We start from the raw sequence: 17,853 nt of genomic DNA on the forward strand, positions 1-17,853 counted from the left end.
CTTAAGCTATTATTGTTTTCAACATTCAAATAAAGCACCCAAAAGGTTGCCTATATTACAAAACATTTATTCTACTTTTGAAAATTTAAATAGAATTTGAAAATGTCAGTTATTTGGAATTGCTGTGTGTCTTCTTCTCTTGTGAACAATCTTTTTGATAAATACAGTACTAGTTCACTTGGTTAAGCTGCCACATGTGCTGTTCCCATAGTAAGTGAATTAAGAGCAGAATGTTGATGCTGAAATAAATACACTTTGAAAGCACACATTTTGTTATTTGGAGTATAAAATGAAGTGTGCACCATTCATAAGTAAGGCTTTGTTTTCCTGTTCTACTTAGTAAGTCATTGTAAAACTTAAGGCCATGCAAAGATGCTTCCACAAATCCATTAAAATTCCTTCCAGAATAACACAAAAAGAGCTGAGAAATTTTTATGTTGATGCTTTTAACAGAGGGGGGAAACAGTTTACAGTGAGTAGATGATCATAACAAAAAAATAGTATTTTGAAAAGCTGCAGAAAAGACCACATATATGTGACTGCAAAAGCATAGCCCAGCCTCAAAGCATCAGGAGGGGGGCTAAAGCAAGCCCCTTCTCAACAGTGGTGTCCATGGGTCCTGGGAGCTCCAGATGATATGCTGTCAGGCCCTGAAGCCTGAACTCAGGGAATAAAGCTAGCTAGGCTACATCACTTCCAAACTTTTATCCCAGCTTCACATTAACCCAAGAGGAATTTAAAGTACAACCTAAACATGTTTAAATGAAGTTAGAAGAAGGCTTGTTGTCCTGTCTCCTGTTTTCATTAAATATGTTTTATATGAAAAGCATAGCTTACAAATGCAAGCTATGAGGTTTCTCTGCCAGCATTGCAGCTCTAAGTAAACAGACTATAGTATTGTTTTGTTTGCTTTCTTCCCTAATAAAGTTTTTCAAGTTTCCTCTGTGTGGCTGCTTCAGTTTTGGCATTAGCACTGAGCCAAACAGGACTGGAAAGAAGATTGTGCTTTCTTTTTCTCCTTCCCTCCACCAAGTAATCACAAATCAATTGGAAATCCCTTCTTGCTTTTTTTACAGTATGTGGATAGCAGACTACATGTCACAAATAAAACATGAGCCCTGTAGCTCTTCCTGGCTTCCTGGTCTGGGAGCCCACACCTTCCCACTGGGAGAGAAACAAAGCCATTGACTGCACTGACCATGGGAGGTGCAGCTGCAAGTGTCCAGGCAGTGCTGCACACTTCAGAACAGAAGGCAGGGCAAACCCACAAAATTCGAAGCCAAACATAAATTTTGACAGCCTTTGAGAGTATTTGGATTTCTCCTTTTACCATGCTCAGTGGTTACAAGTTTTCAGGTTCAAGGCTTTGCTATAACACTGTTATTGTTTCACAAATCCAGATCATTGTCTGCTGTTTAAAATGAAGCATGCATAATCCAACATCATTCATTATTTTGGCATAAACAATATGCTATCAGCAAAGCACATGTTCCATCTCAGGTCTCTAGCACTTTAAAAGCCCTCTGAATGCATCCAGTCTGTCCAGGACAATTTAACATGCAGGCCAAATTCTGGAATACTTAACTGGCCTCACGTTAAAACACTTGGCATGACCTTTGATGTGCAGACGTGGATAGGCATCTCTTGTCTCTATCCAGTTTCTGATGTTGTAATCAATCAGGAAAACAAATCCAACATGAAACTGTGTAGCTCTGAAACTGTTTGTGCTCTTTTGTTGTGTTCCCTGCCCTAAACTCAGCACCACACTGCAGACTGGGGGTGTATCTGGATGGCTACTCATCCAAGGTTTATTACTGGATCTGGTAATATTTATAATTACGTTTCTTGATAGTCAGGATTTTCCTATGTAGTTCCTTGATATAACATCTTGTGTTAATGATTGGGATTCAGGACAGAACTTAGGATACCACATGAAAAAAAAGCTATTAAATAAATACTCAAGGTTCCTTAAACTCTTTTAATCCAACACCACTATCACTGTTAATCAGTTCCTCCCTCCGCCCCCTCCCCAAACCACCTGAAGGCAGGATCAGTGGTGATCAAAAGACAAGGTAGCATTTCTAGAAATTATCACCTCTCTGAGATGTGGTATTTAATAATGAGTTTATTGCTGTTGCTTTGTGAATTATGGTTTTTCACTTCTCCTAAACCAAAACAAAAGTTATTTGCAAGGTGCCATAGGAATAATTTTTAGACTGGGAGACAAGTAAGTTAGTGATCACAAACTGCTTGCTGCTTTGTGGAAGTGACATTTGGTTTTTTACTTCTTTGAGATTTGTTTTTAAACTTAGATGTTGAAAGTTAACTTGTTCTTGAATGCTATGGAGCAGTAACAGCTCCAGGTGCTATAGAAAACACAGACCAAGATGTAGGGGAAAAAATTTCAACTGTTTCTGTCTAATGTGTTAGACAGTAGGATGGTCAAAATCTCTTGAAAGGAAAAAAGCTGGAGATTTTCACTGATGGGATATAGCAATTACTAAGTGTCCTAGCATTGTTTGTTCTCCAATTTTGTTTTGCTACCACATATAAGTTTTAATTTTTTTATATTCATTTGTAGGGTATAAAGATAATGTACATTTTAAAATCCATGACAATGAATCTTGAAAGCAAACTGTTTAATGATTCAGCAATGTACTCCTGGAGCTTATGGTGAAAACAACATTCTGTAGGACAGATGATTGTTCTGTGAGCTCTAAAATTCAAATTATTGCTCTGTCATCTTGAAAAATTGGAGAATCCCATCCAGGTCTAGGGTACAGTGTCTGTTTCAAATATCAGGCTGTGATATCAAAATATGTACTTGAGGGGATCAGTACTTCAGAAGTTCTTTAAAAGGACAAGAATTGTAACACCTTCTGCTGTTCAGCTCAATATATCAAAACTGTACTCTTCACAGCTTCCAGAGGGCTTTGCTGGGACTCATTTACTGTCTTCCTGCACTCGACTTTCAAAGTTATGCCCTGGGAGCAAACCTTCTCATTTTAAGCCTTGGATTTCAAAGTGCTCTGAAATCCACAGGCATCTCCAACATGTTTTGAAAATTGTTACACCTCACCAGAGCCAGAGGCATTATTATACATGCAGGTCTGAAGTCAGTTGGTCTAACAGGTCTTCAGATAACACCCCTTCTTTTCAACCTTCCCAGGAGAACTGCATTTTATATGCTTGGAAATCCACTGGGATGTGATGATTGTCTTGAAAACTTAGTCGTGACAATAACTGGAACATTTCACAGTGTAAATTTGGAGTAACTCCTCCATCCCTGTGGAATAGCCTAGCAATTTTTGATTCTTGATTTTTTTTTTTTTGTAAACAACTCAGAGAAATCTGAGGATATGAAACCCATGAAATATGTGTAAATTGCAGACTGATCCAAAGCTTAATTCTTCAGCTAACTAGATGATTGAAATTTGGTAAACAGCCACTTGAGAAATATTTAACACACCTGATGGTTTAGAAAAAGTAAAGCAAAATAAAAAATTACTTTTCTGATACTAGAACATGAATAATTTCTTTTGCTGTCAGTAAATACTTTCAATTCCTTTTCAAGTATAGTCTGTTTGATGCATGTGCTGCTGTACAAGCAAAGGAATAGATATGCCACAGATGTGCCACACAAGTAGTATGTGCTACATGTGCTTATACCTGTTTTTATGTAAATGTATATACATTTTATATAAATGTATATACAGGTACTTACACCCATAATCCTCTCCAAACTCACACACGTATGTCCATGGACACGGATATATACACATACACAAGTGCACACAAAACTGCTTTGTTACTGTAACATTCTGAAATAACATACCAAAATCACTTTTCCTAGCTTACTTGTAATCAGATTTTTAAGGCTTTTAATATGGTGCCTTTCTTTTTCTTTCTGGTAACTCTTCCCAGTACTTCCCACAGTATAAACTGCGTCCTGTGCATGTGTACTTGACACTCACCAATTGCTTTAATAACTTACCTATCAAAATGTGCCTCCAGGTACACTGAGATTGTCTGAGAGTACCACATCACCATTAAACGTATGGGAAACTTGAGAAACTGAGTCATCATGCCAACCTAGCCCTCAGTAAGACAGTGTCAGAGATGGTACAACAACTTAAGGCTTTCCTGTGTCTCAATTCAGCGCTTCAGTCAATTGCTGATACTGTCTCTGAGGTTTGGACAACTCTGTATTATTTTGCACTGTATCAATGTGTCAGTTTTTATTGAAAACTTTTTGGACAATACATCGTTGTCATCATCATCAGATATATTACTCCTACAAATCAATCTAAAGTCTATGAGAATTTTAGTAAATGCTTTCTATATATCCTGTATAGGCCTTCTCAGCAACAGGAATGTGCAGCTATTGAGATCTGAAGCCTTAACCCTAAAATGAACTGAAAGGTGTTCCCACAGCAAAGGTTGAAATGCCCTAATGGCAAAAGACTTGAAAGATACTGATTGTCTCTAGCTGACATTCAGTAACAGAAATATATCTTAAGGCAAGATTAAAACATTCATTAAAGAATGAAAATAAAACATCATTACAAAAAAATGAGGTTTCCCCTCTTACTTTTTAGTAGTTACAAAACATTCTTCTGGTTCTTTAATTGCTGCTTGCAAAGGCTCTGTACTGAGTCATTTAGTTTCTGAAAGTAACAACACTGTCCTAGCCTTCTTATTGGCTTTTACTCCTATGCCACCCACATTGAGTTCCAAATCTGGATCCAAGGATTGCTGAGCTATGAAGACTGTATTTGTGTAATCCTGCCAGCAACCACCCATATAACCTCAGAAGTATCAAAGAGAACTAAAGATATGCTGAAACATTCTAAAGTCATATGAACACCAACTACAAGGAGATGCTTACAAGCTTAAGGATATTTTACATACATCCTGTTCCATTTTCTGGTTGTTCTTTTCAGGATAGAGAAGGATGGGAAGTGGTCAAAGACAACTCCTTGTATTTGGTCATTTAGCAAAGTGAAAGCTTTTTATTCTATTCATCTCATCTCCAGATGATAGTAAGCCAAATCTCAGCATTGTTCCACACTGCAGGACCAGAGAAAGGCAGTTGAGTGTTGCCACAGGATGAAAAAAATGTATTTTAAAGGAGATGAGGACTAAAAACCGCTAAAAATTATTAGCATGGTTATGTTGTTTAGCCATTCCACAGTTGGCTTCTTTGTTGTTTAGTAATCATCGCTTCCTCTGGTGTGTCTCCGTGCTGAAGAAAATGAAGAGATTTTCCCAGGACCAACAAGGGATCAAGGCAAGATGAGAGTAGTTTCAACATCAGCATCCTTACCTGCCTCTTCTTGCTTCACCCTCTCATCCAGGGTGTTCCTGTGTCCAGTTTTGCATGTCCTAGGGGAGTTTCGTCTTTAGGCTTGACAGATGAGGCTCTAAGGCGGGAAAGAGTGTTCTTCACGTCTAGAGTCTGGATTAAGTGTCCTAAGGATGGCATAGGGTCAATACTCCCAAAAAGCAGGATCTTCCAGGATGTCTCAAAGTGAGCAGACAAAATGAATAATGCAGTTCACTCCTGAGGTGTGTCCAGATGGAGACTGCAGTTCTGTGCATGCAAAGTTCTCTGGTTCATCTCTACAAATGTATATGGAGAAGGCACATATTTATGCATCCACAGATGCAAACAGATCTCTGTATTGAAGACAGGATTGCAGAAAATTATGTAAAAGGCTCCTCCTAACTTTGTTTAACTGGAAATAGCAGTGATCTGGCACACCTGAGGACAAATGTTCTTCCAACTGTGCTTTTAAGCAGGGTGCTTAACCCTCCCACCTTTACTTTTGGAGACCTCATAAATATTTTTCAAGTGTTTAACTGCCCCTCTGTATTTTCTCACTCTTCCAAATTAAGCAAAATTAGTTGATTCATTTCAAGTTTAAGTAATGAATGTCTCACAATTTTTACTCCCTAACTCCCATGCATGAGCATAAGGCTGCATTGTCTGGGATGATAGGCCAAGTGGAAGATGTTTATTTGTAATAAGGATTCAAGAAAATCCCCTATATCCACTGAAAATTATGAGCATAGAAATGCCTCCATGAGTCTTTGGTTTGTTAAAAGAATTGTGTTTAAAGTTGCTATCTTTAGGTCACAAAAAATAACCCAGGCAGGGCAATGCTTTTTGGAGGGGTAGTGAAGGTTACCAGTGAACATCTTCTTGTCTGGTCAAGACAGTCAGCAGATTTTGGGGGTTTGGAAGAAAGAAAAAAAAAAAACCCAACAAAAAAAACCGAAAACAAAGCTCACCCTTTATTATCTAAACAAATATTTTAAAAATATTTCTGTGTAAGTACATTCATAGGAAATGTAAACAAAAGTCAAATGATGGAAGATAATAACTAATAACACAGAGTGATTTTTACCCAGAATTACTGTGGAGTGCACCCATGGACACATGGTGCACCCACCTGCCAGCATAATAGACAGAGGGTTTATATTAGCACTGAACAGGGATATGAGTATCACACTGACCATTTTCAGGCTTCATCCCAGTTACTGCAGTGTGAAAACCACTGACATAAATGACCACTTGCGAAAGTCATGGATGGTGTGGTAACATAGGACAGCAGCCCAGAAATCTGCATCTGATTTATTTTTTACTCATTGTTAGGTGTCACTCTGTTTAACATGACAATTCACATCCCATAAAAACTCGGTTTATAAAAGGTACACATATCAGAAAACTATGGAATACATTTCCTTGTTCTTGCACTTTTTTTTTCCCCTCAATAGAATGTAGCCTTTCAGAACCAAAATCCAGGATGACATATGCAAAAAAGCAGCTTCACAGATATACACATTCCTGTTTTGTCCTGTGTCCTGAATGCTGCCAGTCAGGAATCAAATGCCAATTCCGACACTCTGAAATTATTTGAGGAGGGAAATCCAGCCCACAGTTGTCCCTTTGCTATGCAATGTACAGAAGGATTCATCTGCTGCATGTGATCTGGTAAGAACTTCCTGCAATATTTTGATAATCAGACTACTTTTATCACAGATTTCTTTTTTATTGCTATGAGGAGGAGTAATTGCTACAGTTTTTAGATCTTTATAATCACAGACTGAAAAAGTAACACCTTACCATTTTTTGCTTGTTTGTGTTATTCCATCTCCCTTCTCCCCTTTTCTTCCTTGCAACAGCACTGTGAAAGGCCCATTGTTGAGCAGTAGGTTTGTGACATTAGGGTCAAATCCCTTTGCTCACATTCCCTCCTCCTCTGTAAGGGATGAAATCTAAGTGAGGGAGTGACATGCAAAATTGTACACAGCTTTGGAGCGCTCACTTATGTTGTGCAAGATGCTGTTCCAGTTCAAGCACAAGACTCCTGCTAAATCCAGTGTGAAGTGGTACTAAAGTCTCCATGGATTATGGTGACCACATTTAATGCATTGCTCATATTTGCTGGTCTTACTTCCATGCACAATATTCACCAATTTTGGACAGGTTCAATATTCTTGTTACCACCTGGATGCCTGCACAACCATGGACAGGATCTAGTCTATGCTGTATTCCTTAGTTCTGGATTGATTTGTTTCCATGAATGGAAGCCAAAGCCACCTTTTCCACACAGTTCCTTTTCTGGATGCTGCACTGATACACTGGCTGTATAACATTTCCAACCCAGTGCCACTCACTGAGTAAATTGCACAGCCATTTTAGAAAGCAAGCATGATGATTTTTAGAGGTGCTGGTTCTGCTGAACTGCATCATCTTGTTGAGGCAACACAACTAAAAATTACAGGAGCAGAGTTGATGGAAGACAAGAGATTTCAAAATTATACACACTTTGAACACAACAAGTGTAGGCTGGTAGGAAATCTATTCTCATTGCTATGGTTAGCATTCACAGTTTCAGAAACATAAATGTTTTTATTGCCTCCTTTATTTATTTTTAACAACACTGTTTGCTAGGGAAATACTGTTGGAGCACCATGCCTTTGGGGTTGATTAGGAGTAGTTTTCTGCACAAGACTTACAGAGATTGCACACGTTAAGAGAAAAAATGCACTCATATCAGTGCCTTGCACAACTGTGTCATTTTAGGGTATCAGAAAGTTGTGCTTACATGTATCCCTTTTTTTAAGAGGAGAGGAGGCATTTGTGCATTCTGGATCTTGTTTGTGAATTTTAGCTGGCTACACCCAGTGTAAATTGCTTTAACTTTTTAAACTCTGACAGCCACTGCTGAGGACAACAGAGAAACTTTGCACCATCAAAAGATTTTTGCTGTTTGTTTGTTTTTCAACTAACAGTAAATGAGTGGTATATAAATAAAATACTTTATCTTTTTGATTTTTCAATCTCTATTATATTTCTTGAGGTATCCATCCAGGGTGTTGTTCTGATTTGTCATCCTGCCTCTCAAAAGAATGTCATCCCCTTTCCTTGCAGAGTCGACTCTGGGCTGTGTTGCTCCAGCAGACATTCTGACAGCCATCTTCATCGGCCAGTAGATGTCATTGTGTTTCCACTGCAAAAGTACATCAAACATATTCATCTGGCTGCAAATGCCTGTCTCGTCCTGCAAACAATACTGTTGAGTATTTAGGATTTTCTCTACCCTGCAGCAAAATACTTGTTAAAAATGCTTAGCCAGAAAAGAGTGAAAATTAAGTTCCAAGCATTTGATAGCTGTGACTAACTAGCCAGAATACCCTTGGCTTCATCTTAATGTAGTGCCAGTGGTGTTATACAAACACAGCTTACTCAACAGGACACAAATCATTGTTAATAAACTATTACAAAAAGATGCCAACAGAAGAAGATAGAAATAATGTCTCATGGATTAGCCAACTTCTTTAAGCAACCAGCTCATTCTGCTGTGAGGTCATCTGTTCTTCAACATTCAGACAGGATTGAGAATTTATACTTCAGAACTTTTTAGACCTTCAGAGTGTAATGAAAAGAGGCTGTAGTCTGTTATTTTTCAGCTATTTTATTCTGGCTATGTTAACATGTTCCAAATTTGCATGATATAATATTTGTGATGTAATTAGAATGTTCCATTTGAAGTCAAAACTTGGTAGCAATAGAGAAGGAAACACTTGGCAGTAGTACAGGGGGTAGGATTTTCCAAAATGTCTGATATACTTTTTATCAGTAAAAACTCAAGAGAAATCATTTAACTATCATCTTGCAACATCCATGCTGGAAATGGCATGGAGGGCCAAATTCCCTGCTGGCAGCAACCAGTGTGGCCCTGCTGGCTGTCACAACACCCGAGACCCTTGACAGATTCAGCAGTAAACTGGCCGTTTGCGGTGTGTTTTGAGTCCCAGGGGCCAGTGTGAAATTGAGTGAAGTCAACGGAAATCTTTTGCTTGTTGGCAATGGGCTATGGATGAAGCTATGAATCAGGTTTTCTGGAGGCTGGCGCTGCACATCTGTCTTGGGGTGAGGCAGCTGAAAGGCATAGGCTTGGATTTGAAAGGACAAGCTTCATTTCACAAATCTCTGCTCAGGCTTCACTAGGAATAACCTGAGATGGCACAAGAGAAATACTGTTCCTCCCTTAGAGTGGCTCACCCTCTTGCTTGCTCATGGAAACATCTAAAAGCCTTCCTGGATTGGGAGACTTTTGCACAGGTAGGTGACTGGTTTGGGTTGAGCGGGTCCTTTGAAGATCATCACAGCCAATCCCCTGACATAGGCAGGGACATCTTTCACTAAATAATGTTGCTCAAAGCCCCATCCAGCTTGACCTTGAACACTTCCAATGGTGGACAGAGTGGCTGGACAGTGCCCAGGCAGAAAGGGACCTGGGGGTGCCGGTGACAGCAGCTGAACATGAGCCAGCAGTGTGCCCTGTTGGCCAAAAAGGCCAATGGCATCCTGCCCTGGATCAGGAATAGCGTGGCCATCAGGAGCAGGGAGGTCATTCTTCCCCTGCACTGGGCACTGGTGAGGCCACACCTTGAGTGCTGTGTCCAGTTCTGGCCCCTCAGTTTAGGAAGGACATTGAGACGCTTGAGCGTGTCCAGAGGAGGCAACGAGGCTGGTGAGGGGCTTGGAACTCAAGCCCTATGAGGAATGGCTGAGGGAGCTGGGGTTGTTTAGCCTGGAGAAAAGGAGACTCGGAAGTGACCTTATCACTCTCTACAACTCCCTGAAAGGTGGCTGTAGTCAGGTGGGGGTTGGTCTCTTTCTCCAGGCAGCAACTGACAGAACGAGAAGACACAGTCTCAAGCTGCACCAGGGGAAGTTTAGGTTAGAAATCAGGAAAAAATTCTTCACTGAAAGAGTGATCTGACAGTATAATCATCTGCCTGGGGAGGTGGTGGAAGTCATCATACCTGGACATGTTTATAAAAAGACTGGATGTGGCACTCAGTGCCATGGTTTAGTTGATGAGATGGTGTTGGTCATAGGTTGGCCTTGATGACCTCAAAGGTCTTTTCCAACCCAGTTCATTCTGTGATTCTGTGGGTCACCTACAAGTATGGATGGGATCTGGGGCTGATTCCAAGTTTGGATTTGAGGTGTATGGTATACATACAGAGGTCCTGTAAATGAGGACCCCTTGGACTGCCTAGATGACCAAACTCTTGCACTTGCATGAACAGAGAGAGGTCCACAGGTACTACAGCAGTGTCCTCTGGGCTGTACAGTGACAGAACATGTTTAAGGATCACAGCAGCCTCCCCTGCTGTCTTACAGATAAATTCACCTGCAATTAAAGCTATCCATGGTGCAGAACTAGTCTTTATTAATATTCCAAAGTAGTCTCTTGCAAAAAAAAAAAAATAGTTGTGACAAAACATCAGCTTAATAATTCATGGGTCAGGCTACAGGTGGCATACCCATTTCCTACCCACCACTCCACATTCATGTCATATATGCTGTGGCTGCTCACTTTCCAAAGCACATGAAGGAAACTTTGTGCTACTCAACCGAGAGCAGTCTCAGGCTGCTGAGCTCCCAGTGCTGTGCCTCCAGACTTTCACATTTACCTAGGATTTCTCATTCGAACAAGATCATTTAGAACTGCCCCCTGGTAATTTTTTTTGATCTACATCAGCTGATCCATAAATAGCAAATAAAAAATATGCAGCACTGTCTTAAATACTTGTATTCCCAGCTCACTACTTCCTCATCTGATTCCTCTCAGTCCTGTTCCCTATCCATGCAGCCAGGGCTTGCTGGAACATTTGTCTGAGGATTTAGCTGACTAAAAACACACCATAAATTTTTCTTCTTTCAGGTGCACATTTTTTCCCATACAACCGACTATGTCATTGCACTGTGAAGGTGAAAAGGAGAAGAAAAATGTAAAGGATGAAATGTAAAGGAGAGGAAAATAGATCTCTGTTTTTCTGTCTGCCTGAGGATATCCTCTCAGAGGTGGAGACAGTGGTGAGACGGATGTGGGAGCCCAAATTGCTGACTTTAATCTGGACTCCAGTAAGTGTCCTCTGGCCCATATTTCCATCTAAAACAGTGGAGGTAATGCTATTCATTGTTTCATTTCACCTAAGGAAAAACATCATCAAGGTTGTTAAGGCATTTACATGCTACAGAAACTAGAAAATTCCCACTCCTGCAAAAGACCATGAAGAAATGACTGATTCTACTTGTTGTACCAAATGCACTAGTTAAGAAGATCACTAATTTAAAAACGACAGTAAAAATACTGACTTATCTCACTTCCTAAGCATGTCTTGGGTATCCTTGCCAACACAAATGTTCCAATTTATTTTTTAAAAAAATAGTAGTTGATGATGTAATTAGGGCCTCTGTTAGAACACACATTCATAAGGGAGATGAATGAAGATTTTCTGAATATTGTATGTTTTGATAAATCCAAGTTTTGCTGTATTTGGTTCTGCTGCTATTTAAATATTCCATAACTTTCAATGTAATTGTGCATGAGTTTGCATATCTTTTCTTGCTTAGAGCAAATCCAAGTCTGGGAACGCTCAGGTGCAGGTGGAGGTTTTGCAGCAGGGTTCATGTGTTAAGGAAACTACCCCCAGTTAGACCATTCATTCTGAGACTCTCTGCCAGTCATGTTCCCAAGACCAGTGACTGGGACCGCTGGGACCAAAGGTCCTTCAGAGAAGGCAGCTCCAGTGTGGCACGGGAGTCCTGTTTGACTTGCTCCACACTCCACTCACACAGTTCAGACTAGGAGTCCTTATTGGTTCAGCTCTATGTTTTCCCATAGCAGTGTCTCAGACGTCTAGTTCCATTTATTGACAGTGCAGTAACACAGAAACTGCCAGAGCTGTCTTGTCAGAGAAGGACCCTCAACAAAGGAGTCTTCACCTGTCTTCATCTCCTTTGTTATCCAAAAGGTCAGCAGTTCCCGCCTCCTGAAGTGTCTCACAGTGTCCATCTTGATGGCCAGCCATCACCGATCTTGGTGGCCTTTGTTATCCCAAAGGCTGGCAGTCCTTTTTGTCTGGGCTCCCACTCAGAGCTCAATCTGCATTTCAGTCTGCATCTTAATTTGCACGTTGCAAGCCCAGCTACCTGGATGAGAGGTGTTCTTGACTCAGGGAACCAGGGACAACAGCCATTGCACCCAGAGAGATACCTGATCCTGGGGTGGCTGCACTGCTGGCCCACATGGATGTCACTTCAAGAGCACCTCTGCCACCATGGATTCCCTCTAATCACAGAGGCCTCCAAAAGGCATCTGGCTTAGACTTGTCCCCTGGGATTCCTTTGCACATCCTGGCTTGTGCAGCCATGAATCTCTAAGACACAGCACCGAGAGACATAAGAAGAGATGTTGATGCTAATTCATAGAAATATAGAATGGTTTCAGTTGGAAGGGACCTTAAAGATCACCTAGTTCCAACTACCCTGCCATGGGCAGAGACAGCTTTCACTTCTCCAGCCTCTCTCTGCAGTTGGTACCACCATGGTCCCAACAAAATCCCGTCACACCTTAAAAGCTGGTCTAACACTAAGAGGTCAAACCTCCTTTGGTTCCTCCTGCTGTCTGTGGTGGGAATTTAACTAAGAATTGAGACACCTGGGCACCTTGCTGCCCAGCTCAGGCACCTGACTTCCAAGGAACCAAAGATGATGAATAGGTTCCCGACTCCTGGTGAGTGCTGTGCTCACTTTTGCTAACTGTAACTACAGCTAGCAGTTGTGAACCCACCAGGCTCTGCATCCTCCAGCTGCAGGGTAGCTTTACCTATAACTTGAATCTCTTGACCATTTGTAAAAGACAGAAAATATGAAGTTTTGCAACAGCTGAAACTTTGAGCAAGAAAACCGTTCATGTTCATACATAATAATTAATCTTTAGTGAGGCTATTTGTAATCATGTTAATAACCTATTTATTCCAGCTGTTCTTAGTATAGCATCATCACAAAAGCCTCTTGGTGTGCTCAGTGTGGAAAGTCAGTTGAGATGCTATAATAATGTCGAAATGAAATGCTGTCAGTGCAGATCCATAAAATGACATAACGGTGTCAGAAATGAAAGGGAATCATACCAGAGTGTGTTCCAGCACCACTCAAAAATTTGTGAGAGGAAAGGGTGCCACTATTGGGGGACAATGTTTGTTATGACAGAAATGCTCAAGAAGCTAAAAAGGGAAACCATGTTTGGCAGCCACATCACTTTTTAATCCAGCAGATTTATGAAGAAGTTGTGCTAATTTTCTCTATAAATATCTTAGTGAGAAGAACAGTGCTTTGTGTTGCACTGAAAAGTGGTTTTTAACTAGTTTGCAACTCCAGGTTTCTTCTGAAAGGGAATAGAAAGGTTCATTGCATTGTTTAAGGAAACAGTCATTGTCTTTCAAAAGAGAGAGAAAGAAAAACAAAATGCTTCTTATCCAGTTATCCTCCTTAAGGAAACTCACATCCCATGACTCAAATACCATCCTAAAGAAAGAACTCTCTAGGCATTGCAGGTGGGACAAATCTATCCCTATATCTATTTTTTCTGCTTTTTAATGGTTACAAGTGCCTGGAAATTCACACATCCTTTGAGGAAGGATCAGTGTTTTGCAGCTGTTCACCTCCTTACCCTGTAACATCATGCTCAACAGTAAAACCTGAGGCAAAAGAAGAAGGAGGGATGCAGAGCTGCTTTCCAAGTTGGTCAAGTTCAGCAACTGTCTGGGCATTGGTCTGTCCATGGGAGGTGGTGGTTGGTTGCGTTTGCTTTGCTTGCTGTTTTTTCCTCTTTTCTTCACCAACGAAACTGCCTTTACACCTTGGGAGTTCTTTTGCTCTTTTTGCTTTTCCTATTTCTTCTAGGTGGGGGAAGTGAGTGAGCAGCAATATGGGTACTGAGATGTTGGACAAGACCAGCCCACCAGGGATGTGAAGTGACTGAGTTAAAAACACACCTCCCAAGTTTAAAAAATAGCTTGCATTTACCTTACTAAGTTTGTGACACAGACTTTGCTAAGCTCTCTCATAACCAAAACTATTTCTAAACACTTCTCAAAGTCCTATTTAAAGCCAGGTGCTGTAGAGGATGTCGTAAAGGGTGAAAATACACGCTGCAAGAGCAAGCAGCCAGCTTTATCTGCTGCAGCACAGAAACAAAATTTCTTCTGGTGGCTCTTATCCATGCCTCATCCAATGACTAAACTCATGACAATAAGCTGAGAATTTGCAGAAGCTGGCTGCTGACCTGACTTGTCTTCTAGGGAATGCCATGGTTAAGCTCCCCTGGCACCAGTGGGAGCAGCCTGGCTCCAAAACACTTTTGACATGATTTGGTGATGGTAATGAATTTGCCATGACATTTGCTTAGACTATGGTGTCTGAGGTTTAATTATCTTCATTATTAAGTAGAGTTGTGTCACTTCTTAGAGTTTGGAGTACTCTGACTTCAGATTCTCCTGAGACCACACTACACTTGTCCCTGTGATTGAATACCTGTCCATAGTGCCTGGAGTGGCACTCATGCCCGGAGGATGGATTTAACTAAGAGTTTGAAGACTCAAACATTAAACTCGTGGAATATGTGCACAAAGAACAAAACTACCTTTATTTGCTGGTTCTTGGTGGTTGTCCTGGATTATATGCCCTTACAGTGCTAAATATTCAGGCTGTTTTATATGTGACTTGGAAAGTGCTCCTGACAGGTTATTTTAGCTTACATTAGCATCCACTTGTATCCTAAACACTTGAGTGTGATCATCTTATTGGTAGAAGTTCAGGGTTTCATCCAAACAGCTTTCCCATAATGTCTCTCCTAGGAGAGTGTGATGCCACGTTGAGACACATCCAATCCTTCTTCATGTCAGTAATGGAAGCTGAAGGTACTGGCCTAGAGTTGAAACCTGGATTTTATGTGGCTAAAATAAGGCAAGCTGCAAAGACCATGTTAATGAAGGTTACCGACCAGATTATGCTGAAAATTCATGGGCAGAACCTTCAACAAGGCAAAGGAGATAGCCTAAAATTTCAGCTGCTGAGAAGAATTTTTAGAATCACAGAATGAGAGAATCATAGAATAGTTTGGGTTGGAACTACCTTAAAGATCATATAGTTCCAATCCCCCACCATTGGCAAGGACACCTTTCACTAGAGCAGGTTGCTCGAAGCTGCCTGCAACCTGGCCTGGCAAAGCTGTCTGCAACACTTCTGTGGATGGAAATGCCACAGCTTCTCTGGGCAAACCTGTTCCAGTGTCTCACCCCCCTCACAGTAAAGAATTCTTTCCACATATCTAAACCTAAATGTCCTTCTTTCAGTTTGAACCATCACTCCTTGTCCTGTCTCTACAGTTCCTGCCAAAGAGTTCCTTTCTGGCTTCCCTGTGGGCCCCTTCAGATGCTGGAAGGTTGCTGTGAGGTCTCTGCGCAACCTTTTATTTTCCAGGCTGAACAGCCCCAACTTTCTCAGCCTGTCTTATGGGGGAGGTGCTCCAGTCCCCTTATCAACATCATGACCCTCCTTTTCAAAGTTCCTGTCTGCTCTCAGGGCATACACTTCATTGGCTGGTGCTTGATTTAAACAACAAAGTAGGTTCCAATTATTTTTTTTTAGGCAAGCTTGCTTTTTAACAGAAACTGTAAATTTGATTAGTCAGAAATATTCCATCACTGATGGAGATTTCTGAGGTTTTTATCTTCAGCTGTCCATACTGAGGGGAAAAAAAAAACAAACAACAAAACAAAACAAAATAGTATGGAAGCTTGACAAGTCCATGTTGATGTTTTACAACACATTTTCATTCTGTGATTACAAAATTCCTTTCATTTCCTTTATACAAAACAAAAGAACTGAAAGAAACACTTGAAGTTGAAAGAAAATATTTCATCTCAGTCAGGAAAAATGTATGTTTTACATGACCCAAATATTTTGTCAGAATTTCTCCTTCCTACAGTATTTGGAATAATTATTGAGTAAAAATTCAAAGTAAGTTTTTAAAAGATCCATAAAACTTTCCAGTGAAATAAAATCCTACCTGAAAATGCCTGAACTTTTTGAAAGTGTTTACATCATATTAGAAATGGCTGAAAATCAGAAAGCAATACTGATAATTTCAATGGAGAGATTGTTTTCTGCAGTGAATTCGCAACTTGTTTCTTCTACAGAAATGGCGGTAAAAAAAATTTGATTTAATTTCTCAACAGATATTCAGGCAGATTAAAACCGTCCAAGAAATCTCTGAAGATACTGCTGATCTCAACTAAAAACCATTTTTGAGATATTTTCAATTTTGATAAAATATTTTCATTTTACTAGGAATAGCCCATTAGGTTATCATTTATGTAAAATATGCTCCCCAATGTAGTAAAGAAAGTGGAAAATCATGATTCACATTGTGGTAAAATGGGGGATCTGTTTTAAAATTTTGCAATTAAAATTTGGATTTCTTCAAGAAAGTTTGAATATTATTTTTTTCCCCCTGGGTGAACTGAATTTTCACTGAAAGAAATTCTCCAACATCTTATGTACATTCATATATTTTAAAAGTATATCTATTGCTGTGTCAAATGTGTCTTACTGGTAAAAGCTATTGACTTTTCCATTCTATTTCTTTAATTTTCCACTGCTCTTGTGTGTTGGAATACTCCAGGTAGGTGCTGTGTGTGCTTCTGCTTATGCTGTGTTACACAGCAGGGAAACCTCTTATCTCAGACTGGTTGCCTGGTTGAGGAAAAAAAACCCCACATTTAAGGTTGTAAACACAGCTGTGGAAGAAATATTTTCTATTTTCTTGCTGTTTGTTTTAATGTACTAAAAAGACATAATTACAGAAGTTTGCAAAAATGCTGAAGTGCAAAATACAGTAGTAGTTTGGTCTGTGTGTTTCTATTATAAGTCTATATGTCTTCAGTTGTAGCTTTAAGAGTCCAAGAAAATCTTTAGCAATGTCTTCTCTGCTTTACACTCTGATTTGCCCTCAAAAATAAAGTACAGAATTTTCAGAAAAAAAATAATTTAAAAGTAATCTCATAGCTCCACTGGCATTAAGAAGTGTTTAAATCTTGTTCTTGCTGTTTTTCATGCCAGCTTGAAGACTGGTGTTTCTATTGTTTCCTTTTTGACTCTGTGCAAACACTTTAAAGATAGGAAATTTGCAGATCTGTGAAAAAAAAAAAAGAATAGAGGTTTTGTAAAACTAACCACTGCAACTTCATTTGAAGAAAATGAAATCTGAACTCTGAAAGAGGACAATGCCTTTTTTTTTCAGCTTGCAAAGAAGTAGAGTAATGCAATCCCTTTTATTTCCTATTTAAATAAAGGCTGAAATGTTTTCATCTGTGGTGTGTAAAGTCTGCTTTGCAAAGAATAAATTCAGAGCACACACATTGTAAGTATTTGCCAAGAGCACTGGGTTTATATTGGTTGAGTAAACAGCACTATAATATTAC

Source organism: Chamaea fasciata, unplaced genomic scaffold (assembly GCF_029207755.1).
Source record: "Chamaea fasciata isolate MVZ Bird 193981 ecotype frontalis unplaced genomic scaffold, bChaFas1.0.hap1 SCAF_1, whole genome shotgun sequence".
NCBI lineage: Eukaryota > Metazoa > Chordata > Aves > Passeriformes > Sylviidae > Chamaea > Chamaea fasciata.